The sequence below is a fragment of the Delphinapterus leucas genome, chromosome 10 (assembly GCF_059928025.1).
Source record: "Delphinapterus leucas isolate spDelLeu-1000000601 "Yukka" chromosome 10, BTC_Dleu_Yukka2, whole genome shotgun sequence".
Lineage (NCBI taxonomy): Eukaryota > Metazoa > Chordata > Mammalia > Artiodactyla > Monodontidae > Delphinapterus > Delphinapterus leucas.
Genome location: NC_143138.1, coordinates 4,625,502 through 4,641,515, shown reverse-complemented (window position 1 = coordinate 4,641,515; position 16,014 = coordinate 4,625,502). Strand labels below are relative to the sequence as shown.

Sequence of the window (16,014 nt, the reverse complement as noted above, 5' to 3'; positions counted from 1 at the left end):
GGATGGTCTGGGAAGGGGCCTCACAGGAGTGCTTTTGAGTGATTGAAATGCTTTTACCTTGACCGTGACGGTAGTTACACAGGTATACATTTGTCACATAGGAATATTTTATTGCATGCAAATTAGACAGGTAATAAAAATTTAGAAACGAAAAAGAAAGAGTCACATGTACTGACATGGAATACCTTAAAAATAGGTCACAGAAAAATAAGCCTAGAATTACATTAAAAATAATAAAATTTTAACCACGTCCCCATCTATATGAATGCATGGTGAAGGATCCAGAGAAAATGCAGCGAAGTGATAACTGGATGTCACCCACGGGGAAAGGGGTGAGATGGAGGGGGACTTTCCTCTTACAGTTAGTATATGTTCCTTCTGTATCGTTTGGCTTTTATAATCAGTATGCATGTATTGTTTGTATATTGGTTTTTAAAAAAAGATGAAAAAAGAAACACACGCAGAAAAACTCATGTCCCAGTTCCCATGAGTCTGATCCCAGTTCCGACTCCAAAGCTGGAAGCTAAGAGCCGCTAGGCGTGGGGCTCCGCCATGAAGGACCACGGTTGCCTGCCCATCAACTCCAGGAGCAGGACGCCAGGCAGAAGGGGCAGGGGTGCTCCTCGCACGCTTATGTGGAAACACAAAGCATGTGGAGGAATGCCTCGGACTCTCCCAGTGTCCCGTATAATTTGGCTACAAAGCCAAGATAATTGTGAGCAATTTTTTTGTTGTTGTTGGTAAGTGTTTTCTGGGGACAACCAAATAATCTAGTTTCCTCTTGATCAGTGGCTCTTAACTGGGGGCAACTTTGCCCCTCAGGGGACATCTGGCAGTGTCTGGAGATACTTTTGGTTGTCACAACCCGAGGGGCAGAGGTGCCACCAGCACCTAGCAGGCAGAGGCCAGGGATGCTGCTACACACCCACCAAGACAGGACAGCCCCACGGCAAAGGGTTATCCTGCGGGAAGTGTCAGCACTGCCCAGGCTGGGAGACCCTGATGCAGACAGCACTGCTTCTATGATACTCTCCAATCTGATTCAAGAAATAAAAAGAAATCACCCAGTTTGCTTTAGTGATGGAAGCTGATGCTTATAGAAGTGTTCTGTCTTTAAATATTACGAGCTGTAGTGTGGAAATAGAAACAACAGAACAGTCTTCTTGTTTCTGAACAAAAGTTGGTCTTGGGCAAATACATGCTGTTGGGAGAGAACTTGGCCAGGAGCACGGTGCCCGGGGTCCTTGCTCTGTAGCAGTGCCATGTGTCTTTGGGAGTTCTGCTCTCCTCGGGGTGGAAATAAGTGTCTTCAGCTCTTTTCCGGCTCCAACAGTTTTTATTCTCTAGCCAGTCCATGCATGAGCCAGTGTGGAGAGTTGCTAAAGCATAACAGGGAGAAGGAAGAAGAAGCCCGTGGCGCTCTGCCCTTCCACACCCAACTGTGCTCCTCGTGTGCCCGGCTTCCTGTCCCTACACGGGCTTGAGAAGCAGCTGTTGAGAAAGGAGGGGGTGGGGAGGCAGGAAGGCTGGCCAGGGGGAGGTCCCCAAAGGCTGGCCAGGGCACTGTCCCAACTTAGGGCAGAGGGACCTCTGTGAGATTGCTTCCACACTGGGGTCCGGGGAGCTGTGACATGCCAGTTATTCTCAAGAAAGAAATGATGACTGGCCCCGACATTTTGATGCCACTCTTTGAGAAGACCTGTACTCTTTTCTGGGACGAATTATTGCTCACTTTCTGTAGTTCTTATTAGTCTCAACTCCAGAAGCTGAATTTTTTTCTTTGGTATTCATGCAAGAGGTTTGAGTTGTTTGTTTTGTTTTCTGAAACAGCTGAGAATAGGTGATTCTAAAAATATACCTAGTGGACACATTTTATAGGTCATCTATACACATGGTAAGACATTTAAATATGAAAAAGGGTATACAGTGAAAAATGAGTCTTCTTCCCAGCTCCGGGGTAGATGTTCCTTGTTTTCGTCTCAAAATGGTCCCGGGGGAACTGAAGAAGTTGGAGAATTGCTGCTTTAGAGGAGAGAACATCAAACTGAGGGGGCTCTTTCTTGTGACATCTTAGGAAAGGAGGCCGGAGGGGCCAGAGTCCAGGAAGATGACACTCAGTTCTGGACAGACATCCACAGCGAGATAGACCACTGCACACAGCTTAGGTGGTTGCCCTGCTGCTCTATTGATAGAGGAAAAGGAGAAAAAGTCAAGGGATAGGAACAAAGCAAGAAACTGAGGCTTTCGGAGTTACAGGCTGGAGTTCTACTGGTTTTCTTCCAGAACAGTCCACACTAGTGTATTAGCCAACCACTTCTGTTTTTCCTTCTATGTCATCATTTTCAGAGTAAGTGCTTGGCTAATACAGGGAAGTAACACAAGTTAGAAAGAATAGGATAGGGTTTCTTCGTCTTCTGTGTTTTCTTAGAACTCTGTTGTCTTCTTTCTGTGTTTAGCGTGGCCTTTAGGGGCCGTTGGTGCCCCCAGTTACTCAGTGCCGGTGTATCACGCTTGAATCTCACTAGATTCCCGGGCGTGTGGGTACCCTGGGGTTCTGTGCTCCCGGCATCAGGATCGTATGAATGGGGCAGCAGGGAAGGGTGGGCACCACGTTGCATACACCTCCTCTGCTCACGTGCATTTTTCATTGCTCCTAAGGAGCAATGAAAAACACAAGTTCAAAGGTAAAATTATTAGAAATTTCAAGATGGCAACGGCAAAGCATTAAACCAAGCTTGGGACCCTTGTGAGCACAGGGCCCTGTGAACCTGCACAGATGGACGACCTGTGAAGTCGCCCCGCTGGTCTAGATGTGAAACCAGGACTTCTAAGGGCTCTGGAGACCATGAGACAAGATGCCTAGGGCCAACCCCAGTGCCCTGAGGATGGGACAGCCAAGAGCTGGAAGGAACTTGGGTTCCTGATGACATCATTGAACCAGTGGTTTTAATCCCCTGGGAACTTCCTGGACTTCTTATCACCTGAGATAAAAACAGCCTTGTTTTTAAAGCTGGTTGGAGTTGAGTGTTCTGTTTCTTGCAGTCGAAAGCGTTCTAACGTATGTAGTGGGACATTCTGTCCTTAGTGGGTAAGCACCATCCTGTTTTACTTCCTTTTTCCTGCCTGGCTGTGTGTCTCTGCTCCCTGCTGCTGACAAAGGTGGACACATAAAACTAGGGGCCACCTAGTCCATCCAGATAAGACTTTGGAACTTAGAAGACTGAAGCGACCCAGCTGGCAACCAGGCCCTGCTGTCAGATTTTGGATGGAATGCCGTCCCACAACATCCCCAGCCAAGACACCTGCCATCCTCAAGATGCTGTATTTACCTGCACTGCCCTCTTCAGGCCAATGGATGACCTTGTAAGAGTCACCTGTGACCTGAACAAGCCTGGTCCAGTCACACCCAGGGTTAAATCAACTCAGGGAGTCTCGCTGCCTCTCTGTGTTCGTTCCTCAGGCTTCCAACTTCAGGGTCATTCAATTTAGGAGTTTAAAAAAAAAATAATAGTAAAAAATTAGTAAATCTGAGACCCCCCCAGAAAGTGACCCCGGAAAACATTAGCTAAGCAGCAGAGCTATAGAAAATCCTTGTAGATACTTAGACAATTCTACCGGCCTGCAAATGTTTCCACATCCTTCCTGGACTTGAGAAGTGCCCACACATGCCGAAATTGCCTCTGGGAATTGTACAGACTGGTCTTACAGACTCAAAGCCATCTCCCTTGTAATGAACACAAGTCGCTGGAGACCGCTAACAGGGACAGTTTGGCAATCTTGTTATCAACATTCTCAGGTGCCTGCAATCCTTAGAATCACAGAAGTTTATGGTTGGAAAAGTCCCACAGAGTTTAAGCCCTACCTGATGATCCAGCCCTCCTGTGGAGGTAACTGAGACACAGGTGTGATCTGCTCAAGGTCAGCAGTTGATGCCTACCTGGGATGAGGTGTTTTGATCTCCTCCCCGCCCCCTCCACTCCCTTACCGCTCATGCTAGTTTATTACAGGTCCTATTTGTACAGCCTACATTCTCTTCAGTATAAGATTACACTTTTTTCCCTATTACTTCCCCCTCTTCTCCCTCCTCCCCCAAAGCTGCTGAGTGTACAGCTGAGATCAGTTAGCAAGGAACTTCCTGCCAAGTGGGTTCTGCCCAGGTGGCACATCTGCAGAGCTGGGTCCGAGGGGAATCTTGTCTGTATTCTTTCTGCTATGTGTTTCACATCATCCTTGAACTAATTTTGTCAGGCCCAAGTGACTCTGTGAATACTTAGAATAGCAGAATGTTGAATTTAGAATGTAGTCTTGCAGTTCTCTAAGTATGCTCCAGGGAACCCCAGGGGGTTCCTTAAGGGGTGCCTTCTGTGAGCAGGTGGGGTGGGGAGCTGAGCAGACCTTCTTCCCCTCCCCTGAGTCATTTTATTCAACTGGGGAAGATTTCTCAAGAAGAAAGGTTTCAGTGCTACAAAATGGCTTATCACAATGGATCTGGTCCATCTGGAATAAGATGAGATGACTGGATCTGGACAGCCATTTTGGATCATGAGACAGAAGCCGTCTGTGGAGGGTGATGAAGCCACAAAATAAGACAAACTCAAGCCCCACTTGTCATGGGCTGCCTAGGTTCATGGGAGAGAAAGCTCAGTTTCTAACTAAATATGGGGAAGTGGAGGCTTGGCAGGAGGGTAGAGGAACTGTGATCTCTCCATGCACAGGTGCACCACCCACTAGTGACAGAGCAGGGCTGGACAACTGGTCTGAAGACTTCCCCTCAGGAGTCACCTCGTGGAGAGGATCAGCGCCTCTAAGAAGCCGTGTGTGTGGCTTGGCTGAGAGGTGGAGCTGCTGGAACCAGCTCTATGGTGGCTGCTCATCTGGGAAAGGAGGGGCACAAAATCAACACGGACCGAGTGACTACTGGGTGACAGACACTGAAAACCTATCCATGCCCTGGCTCTGAGCAGGTGCCCCCAGCACCTCTCCTGTGGCAGCCCCTTGGGACAGACACTGCCCTGCCTGCCTTTCCTCTGAGCCTCAGGACAGCAGCAGGAGAAGCTGCAGCCCGTCTCCGAGGTGCAGGCCCTGAGAAGGTAGGTGACTCAGGGCAATGCAGCTGGTAAGGGGCAGGACCAGGTCCAAGCCATCTCCTGGTCCCCAGCGTGCTGTGCTGGGCTCTACCATATCCCAAGACAATTCTTATTTTGTTTAAAGCCTCAGGAAGTCAGCAGCTGCCAGTAGCACATGAGCCTTCCAACGACTTGAAACTCAGTAACATAATAGAATAGAACAGAATAGAATAGAATAGAATAGAATAGAATAGAATAAAATAAAATAGAATAAAATAAAGTAAAATAGAATAGAATAGAATAAAATAAAGTAAAATAGAATAGAATAGAATAAAATAGAACAGAATAGGACAGAATAGAATAGAATAAAATAACTTGAATTTCCCCTTACCCATCTAGAGAGTGGCAGGCCTCCCTCCATGCCTGTTCTCGCGGGGACACCGCCATCATAAAGTGGAGTCCTGAGCTGCCTCCCTATCCAGAGTCTTCCGTGAGTCACCACATGCAGCCCAGCCCGGCTGGAAAACATTGCTCATCCCGCCTAAGCTTTGGGCGGGTCTGGGAGCAGCCGCCGCCTCGGGGACCCGCGGGGCCTGTGAACGAGTGACGGGGCGATCACAGTCGTGTGCCGTGCAGGTCACGAAGTGTGCGTGAGGCGCCAGCCTTCCGTGGTGCAAGAAGTTTCCAACTGTCTTTCAGTAAATGGTGTGTCTCAACAGCCTGCCAGCAGCCCTGGGAGACATTTCAGCCCAGTTTGTTTGCCCAGTTTGAGGCTTCTTCCTGCTGGACCCTGTCCAGCCTCTTGATCATCTAAATGTTCTCTGCAGAGACTGGGGGTCATTTTGAATAAGTGGGACTGATGTGTGTGCCGGGAGGGGAGAGGTGATGGGGAGAAGAATGGGAAGGAAAGCACGGGGGTCTGTGCTAACCCTCCTGGGACGTGTGACGCTGTCAGCCCTCTGAACACTGGCCTTTTCAGCACTCGTACTCGCCGTCTTTGTTCCCTGCTTTTAGGGGATGTGGTTAAACGTCGGTGGTAGTGATGGGCCTGGCGGTGGGGTCTGAATATCAAGGCTTGAACTCGAGGTTTGCTTTGCCAGCTCTAGAGGAAAACACGCTGTCCCTCAATTTAAAAATTAAACCATATAAATCTTTATGAAGACATTCAAACTTAAATGGTAAACTGAATGAATTATTCCAAGTGAGCACAAAAATGTATGAAGAAATTCAAGCCACAGCCTCCTTTGGCATCTTTCTCATTAATTTTTAACTAGTTATTAACTTACGATCATATTCTCTCTCACTGGAAAGAGATACTTTTTGACATTACTCCTAAAGAAGAACCCGCATCTCTGAGGCAGCTCAATTTGAATATTCCATTTACTTATTTGCAAACTAAGCAAAGGACAGGGCGATTCTCAGCAAAGTATCTCTGGGCAGATCGATGCCAAAGATGAGGCCTGGGGAGGGGCTTGGCGGCCCTGGCCCCTCGGTGGCTGGAACGGCTGCGGTTTGGTCAGCAGAAGTGGCCGCTGCCTGCCCCACCCTCACCCCTTCTCACGTGGGTGAACACCTGGCAGTGCGTCCCTGCTGCCCCCGCCCCCGGGCTGGGCTCTGCAACAGCGGGGTACACCCCTGGGGCGCGGGGCTCCCGTCTTGGGGGCTTTGGGAGCTGAGTGGAATTGTGGGAGCAGCACAGTGAAAACAACGTTCTCTGTTGCCACGCTGCTTTCTGACCTGCAGGGCGCCCTGCCTGCCTGTGCCCAGTGCGGGATTCGGGATGGAGTCCTGATGAGGAGAGGCATGCTGTCCACCCCCAGGGACAGGTGTTACTTGGTAGCGTGGGTTTTCAGGGAGCCCCTCGGAGCCCCTCGCTGCTTGTGGTGGCGCTGAACACAAGCACTGGGTCAGCAAATCACCAGGACCGCGCCCCGAGTCTGTGTCACACACGGGAGGTTTGCCTTTGTTTTTGAAGAGGGGACGTCTCTAGTCTCAACTGTGTGCTTCTTTGCCTCCCCCCACCCCTCACTGATTTCTTTCTCTCCGGGGTCACAGGACACTCAGGAGCTGGGGAAGGGGTCAGGCTGGACCTCTTGGGACAATATTCCTCACCACCCTCTTAGGGGCTTGGAGAATTGGTGGCAACCAGTGAAGTTTTCAGGGTTTAGTAACCAGTCAGGGTCCTGAGCTCTGGGAACAGCTTTCTTTAGCTCTTTAAGGTTGGGATTAGAGGCGCCTGGAAGCTCGTGCAGGAGAGAAATGAACCATCCCTGCTCGGTTGTGGACGGCCGCCAAATGGACAGCTTTGAAACACTCAGCCAACAGCCTAGAGGGTCCCATGGAACGGCCTTGGAACAACTTTCAGAGAAGAACGATATCTTCCCCAACTGCTCAGCGTCTGCCTGGGTGTCAGCCAGAGCCCGTGAGCACCGCAGCGCTGGGGTGCCTGGGGTGAGGCTGGTGGCCATAGCAACGGGACAGAGCGACCAGGTCCCTGGGATTGAGAACAGCGGATAAGATGCGGTCAGGCAGGGGAGGTGCAGGGTGGAGAGGGGAAGGTGGGCTCGCCCAGAGAGTGGAGCCACCTTCCTGCTGTGGATGAAGCCCTGCGTGAGTCCAGCACAGGCTCCAAGAAGCAGGTGCAGTTCAGTGGGGAGCTTGTTAGACGGCCAGGCTATAATCGACCCGTTGGCTCCATCAAACAGTAAATTAGCAGCCGCAGTACTGGCTGTGTGCCACCAACCTACTGTGGGCTGACCCTTATCGAAATATTTACGTGGACGATGGTCTCCCAGGACCACGATAAGAGAGTGCGTGGTATTTCCCCCCACCGATTTTTCCGTAAGTCTCATCCTCACGCCGCTGGGCAGGAGAAGGAACGGAACCCACCCCATGGAGAGAGATGGGCGGTGTGTGGGAAGCCTGCTGCTGGAGCTCTGGGCCCCGTGCAAAGCTGTGAGTTCCAATCCCAGCAACACCACGACCCATCACGTGACCTCTCTGTGCCTCGGTTTCCGCACCCATAAAATGGGGGTGGTGAGATGGTCAGAGCCTCTCCAGTTCTGAATTTCCGTGTGTCTGTGGACTGAGGAGTAAAAGATTACGAGGCACTTTTATTGGTTATGTCTTCTTCATTTTTCTCCCTCCATTTCCTTGAAGCCATCCGCCGGAGTCGAGGACAAGCTTTACAAATGGACAGGTTTCTTTTTCTGCCCTCCCTCCTCTGCCTACCCTTCTCTCCCTCTCTCCTTCACTCCTTTCCTTCCTTTTTTTAAAATTTAATTTTTATCTTATTTTATACTAGAGTCTAGTTGATTTACAATGCTGTGTTAGTTTTAGGTGTACAGCAAAGGGATTCAGTTATACATCTACATGCATCCATTCTTTCCTGCCTTTCGTCCTTTTTTATAATTTAATTTTTATTTTATTTTGTATTAGAGTAGAGTTGATTTACAATGTTGTGTTAGTTTCAGGTGTACAGCAAAGGGATTCAGTTACACACACACATATATATATCCATTCCTTCCTGCCTCTCTTCCTAACGCTTGCATGTGTCATTTGGCTACGGTAGGCAATTGTAAAAAGTCATTTATTTTTGTCAGTCTTATCTCCTCACCTGCAAGATGACCCCAACTCTCCTTGAGGTCTAGATCCCCTGGCTCACCCGCCACCCACCCCATCCACCTTCCCGCTGCAGGTCACCCATCTGAATTCCGAGCTGCCGGCCCCACGTCTTCTTTTGTCCCAGCCCTGGCATTGCAGCATCTGAAACTGTTTATCTGCTGCAGTAATTCTCAAACCCAGGAAATTTTTAAAACTCAGTGCCTGGAAATTAGGATGCAATTGCTCTTCACTGGCATTTTTAATGCTCCCCAAGTGACGCTAATGTAGAATTGCCCTTTAAGCTACTATTAAAGGGAATAAACCTCTTCTTATTGACAGTAAGCCAATCCTTGCCTATGACCATGGCGGTTGTTTTCTCGTATTCTGATATGGCTTCCCTGTGGGGTGCCCCTTAGATATAATATCACCCCCTGAGGTAAGCAGCCACTAAGACAGTCCCCAGTGACCCCTCACGTCCTGGTACTCACACCCCCACAATGTAACCCCTTCCCCTTAAGCCTGGGCTGTGACTTGCTCCTAACCAATAGCATAGGACACAAGTGATGGAATGTCACTTCCAAGATTTGATGACAAAAGCCTGTGACCTCTGCTTGCCTGCCCTGTCTGTCTGTCTCTGCCCCCTCCCTCTTCCCGTCCAGAGCCCTTGCTCTGAAGGAAGCAAGCTGATATGTTGTGATTTGTCCTGTGGAGAGAACCAGGTGGCAGGGAATGAATGTTTCCAGCCAACCGCCAGTGGGGACCCACTGACGCCCCAGCACGAGTGAGCTTGAAAGTGAAATGCCCCCCAGTGGAGCCCAGTGGTGACTGCTGGCTCTGTGCAGCCTGTGGGAGACCCTGGGTCAGAGTTACCCAGCTAAGCCATGTCCAGATTTCTGGCCCACAGAAACTGTGAGATAATAAATGTTTGCTGTTTTAAACTAAGTTTGGGGGTCATTTGTTACACAGCGATTGATAGCTAATACACTCCCAAGAGAAGAGGTGAAGCTGTATTCCTGGGAGGGCCAGGCTTTCTGTAGATTCTGGGGAGAGGAGGGTCTAAGAGAACACTTTTGAGGGTGGGTGCAAAATGGGCAGGGCCCAGGTTGCTAAGGTTAGGCGGTGGATGCCCAGGAAGCAGAGTCTGCCAGTTAGACCCGTGCTTCTCAGATCTCAGTGTGCATTCAGATCACCTGGGAAGCTTGTTAAAATGCTGATTCTGATTCTATAGGTCTGGTTGGGGGCCAGAGACTCTGCAAGCTTCCGGGTGATGCCGCAGGTCTGGGGACCACGTGTTAGGAGACAAGGAGCTGCCCTGTCCAGATTCCTGCATCTTTATGGTGACTTCCTTTTTAAGTAGTCTTCTTTGTTCCAACCCTGACTTGGTGATGCTTCGGGAGGCCCAGGAAGTGGCCTTTGCCCTTTGGAGGAGGAGCAGTGCCCCCTGAGGCCACACGGTGGAGGCAGTGGCGAGACAGAGAACTCAGAAAGGAATCTATGATTTGGGTTGGATCGCAGGAAGGAACCATTCATATAGAAATGGTCAATTATTGGCAATTTCATGAAGTTCCAGTTATTAAGCCTGGCCACCCCTCCCTACCCAGAGATCCAGAGTCCAATGTCTGTCTTTATTGTGTAGATTCCTCAGCAGTGCTTCCACATCACCAAACCACAGAGGGGCACGGACCCCGGGTGCGGAGCCTGAAGCAGCCAGGAGAAAGGCCTTTGAAGTCTTTTTTAAAAAATCTTACTATTTCATGTGAGTTAATGGGAAGTGTTTGTTACAATATAAAAATAACTTCCTCCCCAAGTATCTGTGTAAAGTGGCTGCCTCAGGAAGATGTCCTGGGACTGATGGGTCACCTGGGAACATGGCTTTTGGCCCCAAGCAGCGCTGCCTGGACTCCAGCTCCCCTGTCCGACCCTGAAACCCCACCTCCTGCTCAGACGCTCCTGTTTTCCTCACCCTCACTCACTTCCAATCTTGACCTTTCCCCTCCACTTTTCCTCTCTCACCGTCTTTCAGCTCTCTCCTGCCTTCAATCTCAGTCTCTGCTAAGTGTGGGTCCGAGGTCAAGCGTTGCAACTGTGCTCACAGTCACCCCCCTTCCCACCACACCCTCCTGGGTAAACCCCACCCTCCTGAGTAGACTCCACCCTCCTGAGTAGACTCCACCCTCCTGGGTAGACCCCACCCTCCTGAGTAAACCCCACCCTCCTGAGTAGACCCCACCCTCCTGAGTAGACTCCACCCTCCTGGGTAAACCCCACCCTCCAGAGTAAACCCCACCCTCCTGAGTAGACCCCACCCTCCTGAGTAGACTCCACCCTCCTGGGTAAACCCCACCCTCCTGGGTAGACCCCCACCGTCCTGAGTAGACCCCACCCTCCGGGGTAGACCCCACCCTCCTGGGTAAACCCCACCCTCCTGGGTAAACCCCACCCTCCTGAGTAGACCCCACCCTCCTGAGTAGACTCCACCCTCCTGGGTAAACCCCACCCTCCAGAGTAAACCCCACCCTCCTGAGTAGACCCCACCCTCCTGAGTAGACTCCACCCTCCTGGGTAAACCCCACCCTCCTGGGTAGACCCCCACCGTCCTGAGTAGACCCCACCCTCCGGGGTAGACCCCACCCTCCTGGGTAGACGCCCCTCACAGGGCTTACCCCAATCGTCAGTTTTCTCCTCACGGGCTTTTGGGCAGCGGTGTTTTATACGAGGCCAAAGGATGCTAAAGGCTTCCCCGCAGTTTCACATTATCCAGCCTGTCCCGGGCTCTCCATGCTCAGCACTTTTTAACCACTCTTTCTTCGAACTTGCCTGGTGTGAAGCGTGTACTCCGGCTGTCCTAACAATGCAGGTTTTTGGTCCCATCCCAGTTCTGGGGAGCAGTTTGGGAATCTGCATTTTGACATCCCTCCTGGGGATTCTCCTCAGGAAGCATCTTGGGAAGCACCTTTGTTCACACAGGACGCCTTGTCCTGGACCCCTTAGCCGCTGGGGAATTGTCTGCTTCCTGCCCAGTCCTGCCCCACCGTCTCCTCGGCCAGATTCTGCATGGCCGCCTTTCCCAGTTAGAAGATCGAGGCCATCTGCTCCACGCTCCCTGAAGTTCCCACCCTCCACCCTCGAACGACCTCCACACGCCCCCCCCTTACCTTCTCTCCCCCATCAGGGTGCCCTCACTGCCCACCTGCTCTGGCACGTGGCCCTTCATCACACCCTTTCCTGCACCTTCAGCGTTTCCGTCACCAAAGCATTGTTTTGTTTTGTTTGTTGAGTTGGGCTGTTCTTCTTCTGCTCCCTGCATCCTTCAGTAACTCGGCTTCTCCCTCCAGCCCCCAGTGCAGACCCAGCCCCCCTCTGTCATGCAGGGTCTCATCTTCCCTCACCCCGGCCCTCTCCCCTAAGTCAGGGTCCTGAGCTTGCCAAGCACCATGCTGGACTCGACAGCCTTTACCCTGTCCCTGTCTGGTCCCACGGGGTGCCTGCATGGTGCTTGGCAAGGTCTTTGCAAGCCCCTGGTTGAGCCGGGCAGGGGAGGTCGTGCTCAGAGAGTGGAGGCCGCCTGCCCGCCGTGGACCCAGCAGCGCCCAGGGTTCCGTTTCCCTGCCCAGCTGCTCTGATCCGAGCCTCTGCCCCTGGTGACTCCCTGCAAACACACAGGGCCTGTCTCGTATGGATAACCACAGAGAACCCACAGAAAAGGGGAAAAATCACTGCCACATGCTTCCGAGGATGGAAGGCTCCTGAGGCCTGAGGGGGGGCTTCTGTGCACAGACTGTGGTGTTGGTCCCTGGAGGAGACCCCCGGAGAAGACCCTCGGGAGCCAGTGAGCATCCGGGCCCAGTGCCGCCTGCCTGCAGAAGGGCGGCACGCAGCACTGAGCGTTTTCACTCCCACCCACACCCACCAGCCGGATCGGTGATTTCTGTTGGACTTAAAATATGATTTACTGAGGTGAAACTCATATAACATAAACTTAACCATTTTAAAGTAACAATTCAGTGGCATTTAGCGTATTCACGATGTCGTGCAAACACCACCCCTATCTAGTTCCAAAATGTTTTCATCACCCCAGAAGCAGTTTCCCCCCATCCCCCTCCCCAGCCCTGGCAACCACCAATCTGCTTTCTGTCCCTGTGGATTTATCTGTTCTGGAAGTTTCCTATAAATGGAATCAGACAGCATGTGACCTTTGCTACTGTTATTTTTTTTTTTTTCCCTTTAGCATCATGTGTTCAAGGTTCATCCACGGCAGAGTATGTATCAGTACATGCTTCATCCCTTTCTTTTTCTTTCAAAATTTTCCATTGTGGTCAAACACACATAACATAAAATTTACCATCGGAACTATTTTTATGGGAACAGTTCAGTGGTATTAAATACATTCACGGTTGTGCCACCATCACCACCATCGTCTCCAGAACTCTTTTCATCTTCCTCAGCTGAACCTCTGTCCCCATCAAACAATCCCACCCCACCACCCCGCCCCCTGCCCCTGGCAGCCCCTGCCCTATATGTCTCTATGGTTTTTCTGCTCTAAGTGTCTCATGTGAATGGAATGAGAGGCAATTCTTAAAGTAAAAACAGGCCGTCATCGGTCCTCCGTTTCCTCGCACAGCCCTGCAGCTCGGTCCTCCGTTTCCTCGCACAGCCCTGCCCCTGCAGCTCAGGACTCCACACATTTTGCCTAGAAACTACGTAAGGAGCGGTAACGTTTTATGGGGGCACAGCCCCGCTGTCCCCTGGTCCCTATTCTTGCCTCTGTTTCTGCGGATACTGAGCAGCACCCTTCTTGGCTGCCTGTTTATTTTTTCCCTTGGGAACACCATGCTCTGTTAACCGTGTCTGTGACTCCCTGGTGGTCATGCCTCTCTGGCTGCCTCTGTGACCTCGCCAGTCAGGAGGGTGGTAGCAGCCCTGTAGCTTCTGGTGGTTAAATGCAGGCTCCTGCTAGAGCTTCGGGGCTCTCCCTCATCCTAACCATGGCTATTCATGAGCCCAGCTCTGCGGCCAGCCCTCCTACGATCTGTAGAGCAGAGCCATCCTGAACATCTTGAGATGCTGGGTCCCCCTCACCAGCACGTCCCCCTTCTGGGGGAAGCTGCGTCTTCTGGGCTTCCTGCGGGGCATCATCCTCTGGTGGGTCTTCTGCCTCCCTAATATTCGTTCCCATCCCACCATGCCTGATGCTTCTCCACCCTTCCTTGGCCACCTGCCAGGGAGGCTTGGGCTTTTTTGCTTCACCCAGCACTTCCCATCAGTTTCTCCAACAGAGAATTCGTCCATCCCCTGGGGTCCCTGCAAGGATGTTAAATCCTGACTCTAGAGAAATTGCCCTTGAATCTATGAATTCCTGATTTCTGCAGTCTGACATTCTGGCCTCCTTGATCGAGTCCCCTAAAAATCCAGTCCCAGAAGGGCTCACCTAGCTCCTGCCAATAAACACGGCTAATTCTTGCAGCAGCTTTGGTGTGTCGTTTCTTTCCTTCATCAGCACAGTGCATCCCCAACAGGTTATGCTGGACTCGACAGCCTTTATCACCTAGGAGCAGAGAGAAGAGGTGGGGTGCTCCCGAGGGGCCCCAGGTTCCTGTGACAGAGGCTGGGAGAACCCTGGATTGAGATGCAGGTGTAGCCCCAGTGGAAGGAGAAGGGCACTGGTGCAGGTCTAAGAAAGTTTCAGCCAGGCCTATGGGGAGTCCTAATGCCAAACCGCATCTCCCGGACACAAGGATCCCTCCCTTCTGAGTGCGAAACCCTCTGATGCCTTGTTTATGAAGTGAGGGTGGTACTTATTGTACAAGGAGCTGTGTGGATCAGATAAGACAAAGCCTGAGAACGTAGCCCATTGAGGATAGCAAGCCGGTGCCACTGCGTTTCCCATGCCCAAGGCAAGTGGCACAAATTCACACACAAAATATTTTTTTCCCCAGGGCGGCCTGATTCAGCCGCTGAGACAGTCTCAGTACAGTGTAGCGAGCGGTCTCTGAAATGAAATCTAATTCCTAAGCCGGACCTAGGCACCACCCGGCCCTCTGTCCCTGGAAGAGTCTTCGTTGGGACTCCCAAGGCATTTCAAGGGCTTATGAACTGGTAGCTATGAACTGTGTTTAATGAGTCTGTTCTCTAACTTCCAGGTATTCTGTTAGGATGGTATTATCCAAACAGCACAGAGCAAAACTTCAGTTCATTGGGAGGATACTCATTTCCTTGGGTTATTTGTCAATTTTTGATTTAAGGAAGTTGGGGGCGGGGGCTACCGTGGTGAAGAGAGGAGAGAGGAGCTTGGGTGCACGCGGAAGTGGGGGGGGCCGGGAAGGGTCTATTTCTCCGCTGGGGGAGGGGGAGGGGGAAGGTGTGTGCTTCTCTGAGGGTCCCACAGGGAGGGTCACAGGTCCGTGTCCACCGAATACAGGTTAAGACGTACTGGGTTATTGTCGTCAACCCCAAAGGCTCCTGCATTTAGGAGTACAGTGAACATAAAGGGAGAGGAACAATTTTTCGTCTGTCTGCTCTTTTCTCTTTCACTCTCCCCACTAATCAGACTGGCCTTGGGCAGCTCTGGGTGGAATGGGAATGGATGCTCCTCGAAGCAGCCTGTGCTGGCCTCTACTGAGACACTCATGTGCAGACACACATGCACACACATGCACCAAACCACACATGCACACATGTGCAGACACACATGCACACGCACGCACCAAAACACACATGCACACATGTGCAAACACGCACGCACACAGTGCAACAAACCACACATGCACACATGTGGGAAAACACATGCACAATGCAACAAACCACACATGCACACATGTGCAAACACACACACATGACTCACATGTACACACACACAATTACACATGCAGACGTGCCAAGTACACAAACATGTACACTCAAGCACTCACGTGCTCACACACAGGCACACACACACTTGCGTACACACATGCACACATACACACTCACACAAACATGCACACATACACACAATGTTTTCAGCAGTTTCCTACAGGGGTCATTGCAAGGAGGCGGGAAGTGTCTCCATGGTCCGCCAAGCTCCAGGCCAGGCTGTGTATGAATAGCTCACCAGCTGACACGCTACGCAGTATCTCATCATGACACCATCTTCTCATTGTTCTATTTAAACATATTTTCTTTTTGCCCGAGTGAGGAAATGGGCCACATTCTCTTCCCTTCCTCCTTCCCCTCATAGCTGTTTGCATGTACAGTTTCCTATTTAACTCCTTGGTGTCAAGGAAAAAGGATTCTCATGATTTTCAGGCATATAGACTTCTGTCTCCAGGCCTTGAAAGAGGCTCCTACTTGCCTTTGGACAGCCTCCGGG

General features: G+C 51.1%; 2 long non-coding RNA genes across 3 annotated transcripts in view; both read left to right on the top strand.

Annotated features, from left to right (window-relative positions):
• LOC149748118 (uncharacterized) overlaps nucleotides 1-16,014 on the top strand; it is a 151,372-nt gene that overhangs the window by 71,552 nt on the left and 63,806 nt on the right. The gene's annotated exons all lie outside the window — the stretch shown is intronic.
• On the top strand, nucleotides 1,845-8,745 carry LOC149748119 (uncharacterized). Its single transcript, XR_016394521.1, has 2 exons — nucleotides 1,845-5,090; nucleotides 5,466-8,745. It is a non-coding gene; the product is annotated as an uncharacterized LOC149748119 (long non-coding RNA).